The sequence below is a fragment of the Suncus etruscus genome, chromosome 6 (genome assembly GCF_024139225.1).
Source record: "Suncus etruscus isolate mSunEtr1 chromosome 6, mSunEtr1.pri.cur, whole genome shotgun sequence".
NCBI lineage: Eukaryota > Metazoa > Chordata > Mammalia > Eulipotyphla > Soricidae > Suncus > Suncus etruscus.
In genome coordinates, this window is record NC_064853.1 from 72811043 (window position 1) to 72828446 (window position 17404).

Below are 17404 nucleotides of genomic sequence, written 5' to 3' on the forward strand. Positions count from 1 at the left end.
GTCGCTCCAGCGAGGGACCCGGGCCTGGGCTCTGCTTCCAGGGAGCGCAGAAATGACGCAAAAGGCTCATCCTCATGCCTCGTGCTGGTGGTGTAGGTCGTCGCAGAGATGACGTCGCATTTGTCTTCTAATGCTGCAAAGCTGGGACCCCTTCTGTCAAGCCTTGGCACTGTCCACCTGCCTTTCTGATTTTAATAAACTGACATAAGACATATCAATCGAGGCTGGGAGAGGCAAAGCCAGGTCTGAGCTTCTGGATCTAGAGAGACCTGGGATCTGTATTCACACCTGCAATTGCAGTGTTCTTCTGCAAGGGTTTCAAGATCTTGCATTAGCAGAGCTACAGTCTTTGGGGCTGAGGTGGCCGCCTTCTTGTTTCTCTGGGCCTAGTTGAGAACACTGGTGGGTGCCATGGGCTGGCCCACTGGAGAAGCTGAAACACAGGCCCCACTCCTCTCAAGGGAGGACATTTCTATCTAGAAGATGAGAAAAAGTCCGTGTCCCAGAGCCTGAGAGAGGCTCAGAGGATGAATCCATTCACTTGCCCAGAAGTTGCCTTGTGGGTAATGAATTCAGGCCCAGTTCAAACTGAAGTCTTCTCTCAACATCTCTCACCACTGAATGGCTAACTGGACCCTTGAAAGATATCCCTGCACTGCTACTTTGTTTCCTGTTTGTTTTGTGGGGGGATCCCAAGGCATGAGACCCCAAGTCTTCACAGAAGAGGCTTTTTCACATCCCTAACCTGCCTCACCATTGAGGTGCCTCATTACTTTGAAAGTCCTTTTTGTGTTAATTTCTAAATGAATGAATTTCTGATACACACATATAGAAGTCACATACTTGGTTGTAGTACATTACTTGCTGGGTAATGCTGGGGGGGTGGTCAAACCACTGACCTCAGGCTGGTCCTTGCATGTGACCAACCCCAGTAGATCTCACATCTGATCTCGTGAGCACTGCAGACACAGAACACTTGTGCCTCCCAAGCCACACACCCAGACCAAAAACAAACTTGTCACCTCAAACCTGAAAGCGCCTAGGCCACATCTTAGCCCCCCTTAGATTTTTTGTTTTATCCTTTCCACCTTTTCAGTGAAACACCACTATGTCTATTCATACACTATGCACGTTGTGTTCCTTTGACGTATTTATAATAGCTGCTATAACATCTTTGTTAAAGCCTTTGCGCCATTTAAAGATCTGTGTCTCAGGCCAGAGCAATATCACAGCGGTAGGGTGGTTACTTTGCACGTGGCTGGCCTAAGATGGACCCGGGTTTGACTCCCAGTATCCTATATGGTCCTCCAAGCTGCCAGAAGTGATTTCAGAGCTCAGAGCCAGAAGTAACCCCTGAGTGCCTCTGGGTGTAACCCAACCCTCCCCACAAAGATCTTTTTATAGTTTAAAAAAATAATGAGGTTATTATCAAAAGAGAAAAGGAGGCCAGGGAGAGAACTGAGAGAACCGAGACATGCTTCTCAGGCAGAAGGCCTGGATTTGGTCATAGATTCTTTTGTTGGTTTGTTTTTGTTTTGGGGCTACACTGGGGGAACTCAGGGGTTACTTCTGGCTCTGTGCTCAGAAATCGCTCCTGGCAGGCTCGGGGGACCATATTGGATGCCAGGGATCGAATCTGAATTCGTCCCAGGTCAGCTGTGTGCAAGGCAAACTCCCTAACACTGTGCTATCGCTCTGGCTCTCGTAGATTCTTTTGATAGCCAAGCTTCCTTACTAACAGTTCAAATCACAGATAAATGTATCCGTAGGAAATTGTTGGGTCCTGGGCATGTAGGTCAATTTTCAAGTACTTGCCTTGGATATGTGAAGCCCTAGGTTTGAATTCTGGAACTGGAAGTTGGGAGATTGGAGGAAATTGTTTTACATTTAAAAAAAAAAAAAAGATACAACATTAAACCAGAATTCTGGGTATAGCAAAATCACTGCACAAATAATCTTTTTTTTTTTTTTTTTGTGATTTTTGGGTCACACCCGGCAGTGCTCAGGGGTTATTCCTGGCTCCATGCTCAGAAATTGCTCCTGGCAGGCACGGGGGGACCATATGGGACGCCGGGATTCGAACCGATGACCTTCTGCATGAAAGGCAAACGCCTTACCTCCATGCTATCTCTCCGGCCCCACAAATAATCTTATTGAAAGAAATAAAAGAAATATTTAAAACTTAATGGGATCAGAGTGATGGCGCTGCAGTGGGGCGTTTGTCTTACACGCAGCTGACCGAGGACAGACCACATTCAATCCTCTGGCTTCCCTTATGATCCCCCAAGCCAGGAGCGATTTCAGAGCGCATAGGCAGGAGTAACCCCTGAGCGTCACCAGGTGTGGTCCAAAAAACAAAAACACAAACAAAACACTTGAACGGGTGCCTCTCAGGCTGGCTAGCACGGGAAAAAATAAACTTAAATAAAAATTTAAAGTTAAGGGCCGGAGAGATAGCATGGAGGTAGGGCGTTCACTTTGCATATAGAAGGACAGTGATTCGAATTTCAGCATCGTATATGGTCCCCCGAGCTGTCAGGAGAGATTTCTGAGCATAGAGCCAGGAGTAACCCCTGAGCACAGCCAGGTGTGATCCAAAAACAAAAACTAAAAACAAACAAAAAAATTTCAAGTTAAGATAGAAAAACATGGGGCTGGAGAGATAGCATGGAGATAAGGCATTTGTCTTTCATGCAGAGGGTCATTGATTCAAATCCTGACATCCCATAAGGTCCTCCAAACCTGCCAGGAGCTATTTCTGAGCAGATAGCCAGGAGTAACCCCTGAGCGCTGCTGGGTGTGCCCCCCCCAAAAAAAAGACAGAAAAACATAGCAAAATTTGACCACAGAAGATACAATTATTTATTTATTTATCAAGTACACTTATTATTGAAAAATAAAAATTAAAGAAAACTAAAGAATAAAACAACACAGAAATTCTGATAATATGAAATTGTTCTATTAAATGATCTAATCGTTGAAATAAAGAAAGATAAGAAACCAGAAAGTCTTCATCTGGATTAGGAAAGAACCAATTCAAAAGAAACACAAAAGCTTCATTGTATGAATTGGGGAACAGTGAAATTGTAATATGACTTAGAGAGGATGGAGTACCTGACAAGAAGTACCGAGGTACTTCATGAGGCTAAGTGCCTGCTCTTACTACTCTTCACCGCCCTCTCCGTCTCCCTTTATTGTCTCCCAACAGTACTTTAACCAGTTTGCTCATAACCATGATTACAACCATGTTCCTGATAGTTTCTGGTTGGCCTTTGCTTAAAGAAATAGGCCATTGAGTCAGTTATTTTATTGACTTTATTGCTTTTATTTTTCTTTTGGTTTTGGGGTCACATTTGCTGGTATTCAGGGCTTACTCCTAGCTATTGTTCAGGGTGCTGGGGATTGACCACATGCAAGGCAAGTGCCTTACCTACTCCACTCCACTTAATATCTCTCTGATTTTGGTTTTTCTTCTTTTATCCTAAAAAGAAATCCTTTTTTCTTCAAATGTCAGAAGTTTAAAATTGTAAATTATCTTGGTGGTGGGAATCCTGCACTGGTGAAGGAGGCTGTTCTTTACATGACTGTAATCATACAACTACAATTATATTTGTAATCACGGTGTTTAAATATAATTAAAAAAAAGAAAAATTGTAAATTATCTGAAACTTGTAAAATGTTGCCCAACGAGTGCACAGAACATCAACACACCCTTTACCCTAGATTCACCTATTGCTGACATTAGCCTCGGGCACTCTCACTGGTCCCTGTGAGTGAATCTTACCCTTCCCACCTCTGTACATACACTTTTTCCTGAGTCATTTTCCAGTACGTTGCATAAATCATAGACCCAAAGCCACACCAATTATATTTCCTGGGAATAAGAGAATTCTTATGTAATCAGTTATCCAACTCAGCAACTTTGAACACTGATGCAATCTTTTGATATAACCTACCTTTCATATTCCAATTTGATAATTAACTCCAAAATGTGCTTTTAGAATGTTTTCTTCCTTCTACTACAGGGTCCAATCTAAAGAATTTTGTTCCTTTTTTATTTTCTTGGGTTTGAAGCCACACCTGGCAGTGTTTAGGGTTTACTCTTGACTGTTATCAAGAATCACTCCTGTGGCCAAAGAGATAGCATGGAGGTAGGGGTTTGCTTTGCATGCAGAAGGACAGTGGTTTGAATCCCGGCATCCCATATGGTCCCCTGAGCCTGCCAGGAGCGATTTCTGAGCATAGAGCCAGGAGTAACCACTGAGCGCTGCTGGGTATGACCCCCCCTCAAAAAAAAAAAGAATCACTCCTGGCAGGATTGGGGCCTATATGGGATGCTGGGGGATCAGACCTGGGTCAGCCGCATACAAGGCAAATACCCTACACTGTGTTGTCTCTCAAGCCCTGAATGTTAGGTTTAATTGTCATGTCTCAAGCTTCTTGGGTCTGGAATATATTATTTGGGTTTGTTGTTCTATTCGGGGTAGGATAGCCTTCTAAATGGTGCTCAAGGAGGCTGAGGGTGAGTTCTGGTGACACTTGATCCTGTGGGTGACTCAGTGTTCAATAAAACAATGCTTGGATCCTTTTCTGTCAGACATCCTCAGGGCAACACCAAGACAAACATCTTATCATAAAAAAAATTTCTAGCAGGAAAAGTAGAAGAATATATAGTGACAGTTCAGGTTATGGTATTGAGAAATATTCTTTTTAATATGTATATTATATGTTATATACTGATCACATGCATGTACACACGCATACACATATATATCAATGCCAAGAATCAAACCCAAGGCCTTACAAATGCAAGTGCTCTACTGCTAAGCTACATCTCTAGTAGTTACACTACTGCTAAGCTACACTATTTTAGCTACATACCTCTATTAGCCCTCTAGCCATCAATCAGCCCGTCTAATGTTTACATTCCAGCATGTATGTCATTAACAAAAGTTCAATATTAGTTGTTTGTTTAAGGCTACTCCTGCCATAATCAGTGGACCATACAGTTGCCAGTGATTCTCCTGGAGAATCATGCAAAGTATGTGTTCCAATGTTTTGAGCTGTTTCTCTGTTTGTTGTTTCTTGTTGTTTCTTGTTTGTTTTTTTCTTTGGCCACACTCAGCAGTGCTCCAGGTTTATTCCTGGCAGAGCTTGGGGGATGATATGGGATGCTAAAGGATGGAACCTGGATGGGCTTCATGCAAGGCAAGGACCCTATCTGCTGTGCAGGCATACCCCTTATTTAGTTTATTTACGTAAAACTTACTTATAGAGATAGTAAGAGATAGTATGGGGTATGTATATTATATATTATATACTATAAATAATATATATATTATATACACAAGATGTTCACCTTGTGTGTGAACAAGCCCATTTCAGGCATAACACCACATATAATTTCCTGAACACCACCAGGAGTGAACCCTGAGCCCAGAGGTAAGAGTAAACTCTAAGCACTGCCCAGTATGCACCTATGAAGTGCAACAATTCCTAAATGTTCACATTACTCCAGAAAGTCTCCTGCTACCCCTTCCAAATCACTAGGTCAGTGATTTCTATTCTATAATTTCCCATAAATGCAATTAGCTTCTATCACAAAAATTGTAAAATTAAAAATTACTTTTATATATATATATTTGTGGGGGGGGGGCACACCCGGCGGTTTCAAGGGTTACTCCTGGCTGTCTGCTCAGAAATCGCTCCTGGCAGGCACGGGGGACCATATGGGACACTGGGATTTGAACTAACCACCTTTGGTCCTGGATCAGCTGCTTGCAAGGCAAACACCGCTGTGCTATCTCTCCGGGCCCACTTTTATATTTTAATTAGATATGAAAAGAAATTGGGGGTTTGTCATTTACAGATATGCATGTAAGTGGTCGTGTGCTTTCCTTGGTTGTGTGAGGCCACCTGGGTTTGAACTCCAGCAGATAAGCCTAGAAACTTGAAGTTCTTTCTTATAACAAATGCACAATAAATTTATGATTATTCATTATTAATGGAGGGAGGAGAGCTTTGGGCCACAGCAGCAGTGCTCAAAGGCTATTCCTGGCTCTGTGTTTAGGGAACCACTAATGCCAGGGGTTCATACTGGGGCCAGCACCATACCAGGCAAGCACTTTATCTCATATACTGTCTCATAGTGATTATCAATTGGAGTAATACGTTCAACCTCAAAGACACGGGTCAGAGAATTCCATTTCTTTCCCCTTTGAGCTTTAACTAGCTGTGTAGTATGAAGCCTGGAGCAAAAGGAACTCCATTTTGTCAACCTAAAGTTTTCATTTAAGGTGAATGATGCTAAGTTTTCATTTAAAGGCTAAGTTTCTGTCCCAACAATGTCACAGACCCCAAGGTCCTATAAACCAGAATATACCACCCTAGGCATCTAGCCATAAAAGGACATGATGAAACAACATAGAAACACTCCAGACAACAACCAATCAATTTAAAAGTCAAGACTTTCTGGGGCCGGGCGGTGGCGCTGGAGGTAAGGTGCCTGCCTTGCCTGCGCTAACCTAGGACGGACCGCGGTTCGATCCCCCGGCGTCCCATATGGTCCCCCAAGCCAGGAGCGACTTCTGAGCGCATAGCCAGGAGTAACCCCTGAGCGTCACCGGGTGTGGCCCAAAAACCAAAAAAAAAAAAAAAAAAAAAAAAAAAAGAAAAGTCAAGACTTTCTGTTTCTAGGTCTATATAATCTGGTTTATGACCCCTAGGTGGGGTCATCTCCTCCAGGAAGTGGCCCTGATTATAATTTGTAGTTTGTTGGTTGATAGAACAAAGCTGTTTTGCTTTATTTTAATTGTATGGTCTCATCCTTTGACTCTGGACCATAACATGTAGAAAAGAGTATTTGGTCTTAGGATACAGAGTGTTTACCTTGCACCTGGCCCAATCTGGGTTCAATCCCCCGCATTCCACAAAGTGCCTGGAGCCCACCAGGAGTGACTCCTGCATGCAGAGCCGAGAGTAATCCCTGTCTATGCACTGTCAGGTGTGACCCCCAAAACCAGATAAAAAAATATTTGACCTCTTTGGACTTCAATTTTTCATCCTACTGTGTGGATTTGAGTAATGATCTATAAACTTGTTCATTTCCAAAAATCAAGGTGGCTCTTTAATCGCTGGTTTAAGTGGCCTCAGAACTATGAACAGCAGGGGGCGCCCAAGACACAGTAATCTAGTCTGCTGTAGACGTCACAAAATCCTGATGAGTGAATGGATTTAATTCAGTTTTATCTCAAAATTCAGAGATTTTTTAATTATTATTTTTTAAACTTTATTTATTTATTTATTTGTTGGTTGGTTGGTTGGTTGGTTTTAGGGCCACACCCGGTGGCGCTCAGGAGTCACACCTGGCTCTGCACTCAGAAACAGCTCCTGGCAGGCTGGGGGACCATGCAGGATGCAGAAACTGGATCCCTCCATAGTCGGCTGCATGCAAGGCAAATGCCCTACCGCTGTGCTATCTCTCTCTGGCCCCAAAATCTAGGTTTTTTTTATCTCAAAATTCAGGGCTTAATCAGCCTTTCTCCTGACCAATACATGAACCAAGTTCCCAGAGGCACCTATTAATGTTATATATTTTCAAGTATTTTTTGGCTCAGGGGTTTCTCCTGGCTCTGACTTCTGGAAATGCTCTGAAGACTATATGGGATGCTAAGGTTTGAACTCAGGTAGGCTGCATGCAAGGAAAGTGTCCAGTGTACTACCACTCTGCCCCTCTATTTCCAAGTTTTTATGAGACTGAAATATCTCATTGTATTTTAAGTGTGGCTGTCATTTAAGATGATGACAAATATTCTTATATTCTACAGTGGACCCCTACATCCAGGTTAAAACTAAACTTTTAGGAGATGAGAGAGAAATCAATAGAGCACTTTCCTTATATGTAGCTCACCCCAGGTTTGATCCTCAGCATCACTAATAGTAATAATATCTCAATGAAGTGAGAAATAGTCTCTGAGTAGCACTAGATATGGCCCAAAACATTAACAATAACAACAAGTAGACCTTTAGTTTGTAAAGATTGGATCAATTTGCTTAGTCAGCCCAAACCAAAACAAAGTAAAACATTTGAGCAACTCGTATGGACCTGATGCTCTTCTAGATTCATAGGTTTGCAACAAATAAGGCAGAACAACTACCTTCTCAGGAGCACACACATTCCAGGGGACACCAGGCAATATATCAATTATAAAGTAAATAAACAGAGGCCAGATGATTTCTTCACTAATTTTCGAATCAAACCTGGGTTTGACCCTGACAACCCATGAACCTACCAGAAGTACACCATGAGCAGCACTGGATTTGGCCCAAAATCAAAAACAAACAAGGAAATGAACAAGTGAAGGTGTAATGAATCGCAAGTTGTGCTTCTTTCTTTGGAATTGCTTTGAATAACACTAAAGATTATTTATGATATTCTTGTTGATTGTCATTATAAATTGAGTCTTCATAAAATTCTATGTTCAAGCCAAATCCCCTAACTAGTGCTCTTATAAAAAAGATTTCAAAAATTTTCCTCATCCATTTCATCATGTGGAAGAAGACACAGTGAGAAACTGACTATACACAATGATTATATAAATCAGGTTCTTTGCAGCGAGCAATTCTGCTGGAACCTCTTAGCCCCTAAAACTGTGGTAAAAACAATTATTTAAGACACCTAGACCAAGGGATTTGTGTTATAGCAGCTTGAGGTAAACCAAGTTAATAGAAGGAAACACCTTTCACTTAAGAAATTGATAGTTAATTCTTATATATTCCGTTTAGGTAAAAACAAAACAAAAACAAAACATTGTATTGGACTAGAATGTGATTTTTTATTTCTGTTTTAGGACCACACCTGTGTGCTCAGGGGTTACTCCAGATTCTGTGCTCAGGTCCTATTCCTGGAGGAGTTAAAGGATCATCTTGTGGGGTGCTGGAGATTAAACCCGGCCTATCAGCATGCAAAGCAAGCTCTTTGTCTGCTGTACTATCTTTCTGACCCCCACAACACAATCTTAAGCCTAATTACAGCTTGCAGAATTCTGTTTGTTCTGATTAAAGGTTGAATTCTGTGTTTATATTTATATAGTATGATTCTAGCACCTAGAAAATGAATAAGCATGTTTCTCTTTAGACCTCTAATATCTGTGTGAAGTGAATATATGTTGTGGCTTTTAATTTTTTTCACAAATAATCTGTCTTAAGCTAAAAAAAAATAACTTCTACTAGATCAGACAGTATCTTTGTACAAATTTAAAAAAGATGCACCTTTCCTTAAGGCATTTATTCCCATACTCCTGAAACTTTTCATAAGAGTATGTGTTTGCACAAGGTCTATGGTATGAATTGGACTCTAGTTTTTATATGCACAACCATAATAAATGGGCCTCCTAATCTAATCAAGTCCTGTAAGGAGAAAATAAACATTTAATAATTTTCTTTTTATATTCCATTTTTTTGTTTGTTTTTGGGTCACACCTAGCAGGGCTCAGTGATTACTCTTGGCTCTAAACTCAGGAATTAATCCTGGCAAGCTTGGAGAACCATGCAAGATGCCGAGGATTGAACCCAGGTCAACTGTGTGCAAGGCAAGCACTCTACCTGTTGTATTTTCTCTCTAGCTCCATAATTCTTTTGGTTCTTGGTCACACCCGACAGTGCTCAGGGGTTACTCCTGGCTCTGTGCTCAGAAATTGCTCCTGGCAGGCTCAGGGGACCATATTGAACTGGGGTCCATCCTGTGTTGGCTGAGTTCAAGGCAATGCCCTACCGCTGTGCTTTTGCTCCAGCCCCATAATTAATTAATTACTTTTCTTTTTGTGTGTTTGTTTTTGGGTCACACCAGGCAGCACTCAGGGGTTACTTCTGGCTCTGTGCTCAGAACTTGCTACCGGCAGGCTCGGGAGACCATACAGGGTGCTGGGATTTGAACCACTGCCCTTCTGTATGCAAGGCAAATACCTTACCTCCATTCTATCTCTCCAGTCCCCATAATTTTAATTTTTTTTGTGTGTGTGTGGTTTTTGGGTCACACCCGGCAGCGCTCAGGGGTTACTCCTGGCTCTAGGCTCAGAAATTGCTCCTGGCAGGCACGGGGGACCATATGGGACGCCGGGATTCGAACCGATGACCTCCAGCATGAAAGGCAAACACCTTACCTCCATGCTATCTCTCCGGCCCTTTAATTTTTAATCATGATTTCTCTATTCTTTTCCCTTGTCACCAACTCTTCTCACTTGGCGGTAGACAAAATTAATCAGGCTGATTAAAATCTTTATGGCTGAGGCTGGAGATAGTACAGAGAAATCTCTGAGATTGACAGATGAGACCCCAAAATTTACCAGTTCATGGTAGGAAGCTTGCCACAAATATTGGAGCAGTGCAGCTAGTGTAGAGAATAGACCACTATGACAATAATAGTTGGAACTGAACACTCTGGGTGCTGAAAGGAGATAAAGTGACATGTATGATATCTCTTCATTAACAATAGTACAAATCACAGAGTCTAAAAGGAAAATTAAAAAGGGAGGTAAAGAGAAAGAGAGAAGGGTGAAGAGAGCAAGAGAGTGAGAAAGAGAAAGAGAGAGAGGCATAAAATGCCTGCCCCAAAGGCAGGCAGAGGGGAGTGTGGGAGAGACACTGGGGACATTGGTGGTGGGAAATGTTCATGGGTAAAGGGTAGTGTGTATTGTAGGACTGAAACTCAATCATGAATAATTTTATAATTATGGTATTTAAATAAAAGGAAAAGAAGTGTTGTCACTGGGCCTCACTCCTGAGCATGACCCACCTGCAAAAAAAAAAAAGAGTGTGATTGGTTATATTGAACCCATCTTTGAGAGAATACAGTGAATAATATAAATAATGGCAACTTCCAGGCAGGCAAATGAAATTACAAACACCCTGAAAACTAAAACACAATCCCTGAGCACATCTCATCCAGGCCTGCATCAATACCTTTGTTAGCAGTCAGATGAGCTTTTGTGCTTTTATTTAGGCTTTTCTATTCCAGACTTACAATAACTGGTCAGTCTCCTGACTCAAAAGCAAACTCTGTAAATAAAGAAAGTCAGACCCATTCCACTTTGGATCTCAGCTTAAAGAATCATAAGGTACTTTTAACCTCTCAAACTTGCACTTTTCTTCTGTCCCAATCTATCCTTCTTTGTCCTTTCCTTGATTGGTTGGATGCCCATGGTTCCCAGTTGAGAAACACTTGTTTAGATGATCGGTACATGCACATTGTTAAAAGAGAATTTTTCCACCAGAATGGTTATCTATTTTTTGTTTTTCAATTTTTTATTTATTATAGTTTAGGAAGTTACAATAGTGTTAAAAGTTATGACACTGATTTGCAAATTTTCTATACCCTGCCTCTACCAACATGACCACAAATCTCCCCTTTACATGTCATAATTTGATCTTTCACCACCTTCCCCCTCCCTTTGGTAATTCTGTATTGTCCATTGTGTGTGATTGTTCAGTACTGTCTATATTCTTATTGTGATGCTCCCTAATCACAGATGAGTGAGATGATCCTGTATTTCTCTTTCCCTCAAATTCATTTCTCTTAACATGTTACTCTCCAGTTTCATCCATGTTGCAGCTAACATGATTCCATCTATTTTTTCTTTTATGAATTTTTTTGGTTTTTTTTTTTTTGGGTGGGGGGACACCCAGTGATACTCAGGGGTTACTCCTGGCTATGGGCTTAGAAATCACTCCTGGCTCGGGGGAACATATGGAATGCGGGGGGAGCAAACCATGGTCCATCCTAGATTAGCCGCGTGCACGGCAAATGCCCTACCGCTGGGCCACTGCTCTGGCCCCCTTTTATGATTTTTTTTTTTTTGGTTTTTGGGCCACACCCGGTAATGCTCAGGGGTTACTCCTGGCTATGTGCTCAGAAGTTGCTCCTGGCTTGGGGGACCATATGGGACACCGGGGGATCGAACCATGGTCCGTCCAAGGCTAGCGCAGGCAAGGCAGGCACCTTACCTTTAGCGCCACCGCCCGGCCCACCTTTTATGATTTTTTTTACTGCATTTTAGACATAAATATTTCAACACCCATCCATTCACCAGTGTACACTTTTATCGATGTCCCCAGTTTTCCTCCTGTCCCCCCAAACCTGCCACCATGGCAGACATTTTCTTTCTTTCTTTCTTTCTTTCTTTCTCTTTCTTTCTTTTTTTCTTTCTCTTTCTTCTTTCTTTCTTTCTTCTTTCTTTGTTTCTTCTTACTTTCTTTCTTTCTTTTTCTTTTTTTCTTTCTATCTTTGTTTCTTCTCTTTCTTTCTTTCTTTATTTCTTTCTTTCTTTCTTTCTTTCTTTCTTTCTCTTTCTCTCTTTCTTTCTTTCTTTCTTTCTTTCTTTCTTTCTTTCTTTCTTTCTTTCTTTCTTTCTTTCTTTCTTTCTTTCTTTCTTTCTTTCTTTCTTTCTTTCTTTCTTTCTCTCTCTCTCTCTCTCTCTCTCTCTCTCTCTCTTTCTTTCTTTCTTTCTTTCTTTCTTTCTTTCTTTCTTTCTTTCTTTCTTTCTTTCTTTCTTTCTTTCTTTCTTTCTTTCTTTCTTTCTTCCCTTTTTTCTCTTCTTCTCCTTCTCCTCCTCTTTCTCCCCACTTCCTCCTTTCCTTTTTCCCCTTAGGAGCTGTAGTTTGGACTTTTTTTTTCGTAAAGTTTTTTGTTTGTTTGGGCCATACCCAACTATGCTCAGGGGTTACTCCTGGCTCTGCACTAAAGCAGTGCTTGGGACAAAATGGGATGCCATGGAACCAACAAGACAAATGCTTTACCAGCTGTACTATTGTTCCAGCCCCTTGGTTTGTTTTGTTTGTGGGGAGCCACAACTGGTAGTGCTCAGGGCTTATTCCTGACTCTTCACTCAGAAATTACACCTTGTGCTCAGTGAATCTATAAGGTGTGAGAGATTGAACCCAGGTCAGCTGTATATAAGGTAAGCACCCTGCCCACTATACTAGCTCTCGAGACCCCTCTGTTGTTGACTATTGTAGGGGCTTTATAAATATAAATTTATAATATATATTACTCTTTTGTTTGATGTACTGTTTATTTATAGGTGTTTTTGTTTTTGGGTGACCCGGCAGTGCTCAGGGGTTACTCCTGGCTCTCCACTTGGAAGTCACTCCTGGCAGGCTTGGGGGATATGGGATGATGAGAATCAAACCTGGGTCCGTCCCAGGTAATGGCCTACCACTGTGCTATTGCTCCAACCCCTACAGGTTGTTTTTTTTTTTTAGTTTGAATTTCTTTTATTATGCAATAGCTTTTTAATTTGATGTAGTCAGGGGAGAGAGTAATAGTGCAGAGGGTAGAGCATTTGCCTAGTATGTGGTTCCTCACATATTCCCCTAAGCCCCAGCAGGAGTGATTCCTGAGCACAGCAATAAGCCAATTGTGGCATAAATACACATATACACACAAAACAAACAAAAATTTGATACAATCAGTCCCATTTGTCTATTTTATTATTATTATCATTATTTATTTTGGGGGTTTGAGCCACACCCGGTGACACTCAGGGGTCCTGGCTATGCGCTCAGAAATCACTCCTGGCCTGGAGGACCATATGGGATGCCAGGGGATAGAACTGCAATCTGTCCTAGGATAGTGTGTGCAAGGCAGACACCTTACCATTTGCTTCACTGCTCCTGTCTCTATTATTATTATTATTATTATTATTATTATTATTATTATTATTATTATTATTATTTTGACCTACTCCTGGTTGTGCTCAGGGATCACTTTTGGCTGTGTTCAGGGGACCACATGTAGTGGTGGGGATAAAATCTGGTCTGTGTAGGTATATCATCTATAAGACAGATGTCTTACCCACTGTACTATCTCTCTGCATCCCATTTTTTTCCTGTTGTTTTGTTTCCACAGTTAATTGAAAATCCCTATAAGCTCTGTTTCCTTGAGACTCTAATCCACTTAAGGTTTTTAATCCACTTTGAGTTAATTTTTATGAATGGTGTAAAATGCAATTCTAGCTACATTATACACATGGCTGTCCAATTTTCCTAACACCATTTGTTGAAAAACTTCCTTTGCTCCATTTTCATGTACTTACTTTGTTGTAGATTACTTGTCCAAATATTTGAGGGTTCGTCTCAGGACACTTGATTATAGTTTATAAGCCTTTCCTATTCCAGTACTACATAATTTTAAATACAGTGAGATTAGTAGTACAATTCAAAGTCTGGAAATGCAACACTTCCTGTAATTTTTTGGTCATCTTTTTTCTTTCTTTGGCCATTCATAGGGATTTAAAGTCCCATATAAAGTTTAATAGCATTTATTCCAAGTCCTTAAAGAAGAAGATTCTGCTGAACTAAGAGAAAGGTTTTACAAATTAAAATTAAATATCAGTGCTATTGACAATGAAAGAAAAAATAAAACCAGTTAATTAAATACAATGAAAAGGGAATGGTAGGGCATTTACCCTGACATCCCACATGGCCCCCAAGTCCGCCAGGAACAAATTTTGAACACAGAGCCAGGAGTAACCCCACCAGTGTGGCCCTAAGCCAAAAAAAAAAAAACAAAAAACAAATAAAAGTCAGAGTTCCAGAATGTATGTATTTATTTATTTATTTATTTATTTATTTATTTATTTATTTATGTCTTCAGTTAGAGGTTAGATAGTCAGTATTTTTGATTCCTTTAAGGTTTGTTTTTGGTCACACCCGCCAGCGCTCAGGGGTTCCTCCTGGCTCTCTGCTCAGAATTCGCTCCTGGCCGGCTCGGGGGACCATTTGGGATGCCGGGATTCGAACCACTGTCCTTTTGTGTCTAAGGCAAACGCCTTACCGCTGTGCTATCTCTCTGGCCCCTCCTTTAACTTTTTATTCAAATTTGTTATAATAATTAATTTGATCTTACATGACGTACCATGAATTACTTCAGTTCAATGTTATAGTAAAAATAAAATATAAATGGGTTCCCTTATATTTCACATGCTTATTGATTTGGTAGTAAAATTCAAAGCATGTTCATATAAGAAACAGCATGTCATAATACAGCACATACAGCCAGTCCTCAAAGCCAGGTCTATGTTTTCAACAGATACCCTAAAATATGGAGGGTGTACAAGAAGCCTCTGCATTACTTGATATTGTGATAGCACAGCGATAGGGCATTTGCCTTGCACGTGGCCAACTCAGAACATGCCAGGATTTGATTCCCAGCGTCTCATATGGTTCCCCCAAGCCTGCCAGGGAAGATTTTTGAGTGCACAGCCAGGAGTAACCCCTGAGTACCGCAGGGTGTGGCCCCCAAACCAAAAGCAAGAAGAAAGAAATACCTTCAATGTTATTTTAAAAGCATGTTCTATTATTATAGTTCTATTATAGTCAATCCACTTTTCTAATTTAAGAAATAAAATTTGGGGGGCCAGAGAGATAGCATGGAGGTAAGACGTTTGCCTTTCATGCAGAAGGATTGTGGTTCGAATCCTGGCATCCCATAAGGTCCCCCGAGCCTGCCAGGGGCGATTTCTGAGCGTAGAGCCAGGAGTAACCTCTGAGTGCTGCCTGGTGTGACCCAAAATCCAAAAATAAATAAATAAATAAAATTTGTATTAACAACAGGCTCAGATATTTTCAACTCATAGGTAGATATTTATGTCAACCCTATAAAGGTCCTAAGTACATCACTTACGTTAGATGTATTACACTTTGAGAAGACCCAGGCCTCCAATGCATTGTCTCCAATGCACATAGGAATAACGTTGTGATTCAGAAATTAAAATTAGCTTTATTTGCAAGAAAATTGTTTCATGAGCCAGAGAGAGAGATAGAGGACAGGGATCTTGTCTTGTCTTTGATTCCTCTGACCCCAGGACAGCACAACATATGGTTCTCTGAGTATTTCCTGGAAGATCAATCACTCCTGAGCACAGAGAAGGATAACCCCTGAAAACTTCAGCATGTAGCCACCTGCCCAATAAAGGACATAATTTCAGTGTATTTCTGTCCCTTTCATTAGTTTCCTTTTCTATATGAGTAATAATGTTTTCAGTAGCAGAGAGCTCCAAAGTGTCCTTTCTTTTGTCCCCCACTTTCTCAAGAAGTATCCTTTCTTATCTGCACTGTTTTTGTAAAAGGGACGATTTCTTGATTTCATCTTTTTTGTTTTTTTGTTTTTTTGGTTTTGGGTCACACCCGGCAGTGCTCAGGGGTTACTCCTGGCTCCACGCTCAGAAATCGCTCCTGGCAGGCACTGGGGACCATGTGCTGGGATTCGAACCACCATCCTTCTGCATGAAAGGCAACTACCTTACCTCCATGCTATCTCTCCGGCCTTTGATTTCATCTTTTATTTTTCTTCTTGCATGTGTGACTTATCTTTTCAATAAGGGCTCCCCAAATATGTTTGAGGTCAGGGGCCTTGAGGCCACTCTCACAGGTACTTGTGCTTGATGTGTGCAGCATCATGTCTTGTACTGTTGATAAGGTGATTTGGTACTACTACAGATAGAGGTGCTATAGGCCCACTGATATACTCAGGAGTGCTCTGATACTCATGCGGTGCCAGGGGATTAACTCCTGGCCTTGAATATGAGTTTCATCTCTTGGAGCCATTTCCCTGGTCCCTCCTGATATGACTCTAGGAAGATCAAGGGCTGCTGTTCGCAGGTGTGTTAGCCATAGAAATTTGAAGAGTTTTCTTCAGGAACATGGTAGACTTTTTAATGGTTCCTCTTTTAGATAATATATCAAACACCTAGGTTTTGCTATTACTCTTTCCACATCAAATAAACATACATATATATACATATACATACACACACACACACACACACACACACACACACACACACACACACACACATATATATATATTTCTCCAAATGTCTTATGTGACTTACAGCAGTCACAACAAGCTCTAACAGGCCTGGCACAAGTATAAAAATTGCAAGGCTGTTTCTAGTCTCCTTTTTATGGGCAGTTTTCCTGGTGAACTTGAAACAGTATGAGGATCATATGCCACCTATATATAGTTTTGTTGTATGGATAAATGAGGTCATGTCTGCAAAAGACTCTCAGATCTTTGGGAGATTATAATAAAGAAAGAACCAGGATGAGTACAACAGTCAAAGTCTAATTGTTTTAAATGAGATCTACTCTGGAAGTTATAAGTACCTTTCTCATTTTGTGTAGTTTCATTATAACCCAGAAGTTTTCAAAGGGAGGTTATACAGGGTGCTTAATGAAGATATAGGTGGAGGGGAGAATTAATAACAACATTCAATGTGCATAGTATTATGTTTTATACTAGTGCATTTCCCCCCTGTCTTTCTTTTGCTATATTGGGCAATGCTCAGAAATTACTCTTGGCTCTACATTCAGGACCTACTCCTGGCAGTGCTCAGGGACCATATGG

General features: G+C 41.0%; 1 protein-coding gene across 2 annotated transcripts in view; it reads left to right on the forward strand.

Moving 5' to 3' along the window:
• The window catches only part of SNX5 (sorting nexin 5), a 1173556-nt gene that overhangs the window by 877685 nt on the left and 278467 nt on the right, over positions 1 to 17404 (forward strand). The window lies entirely within an intron of this gene.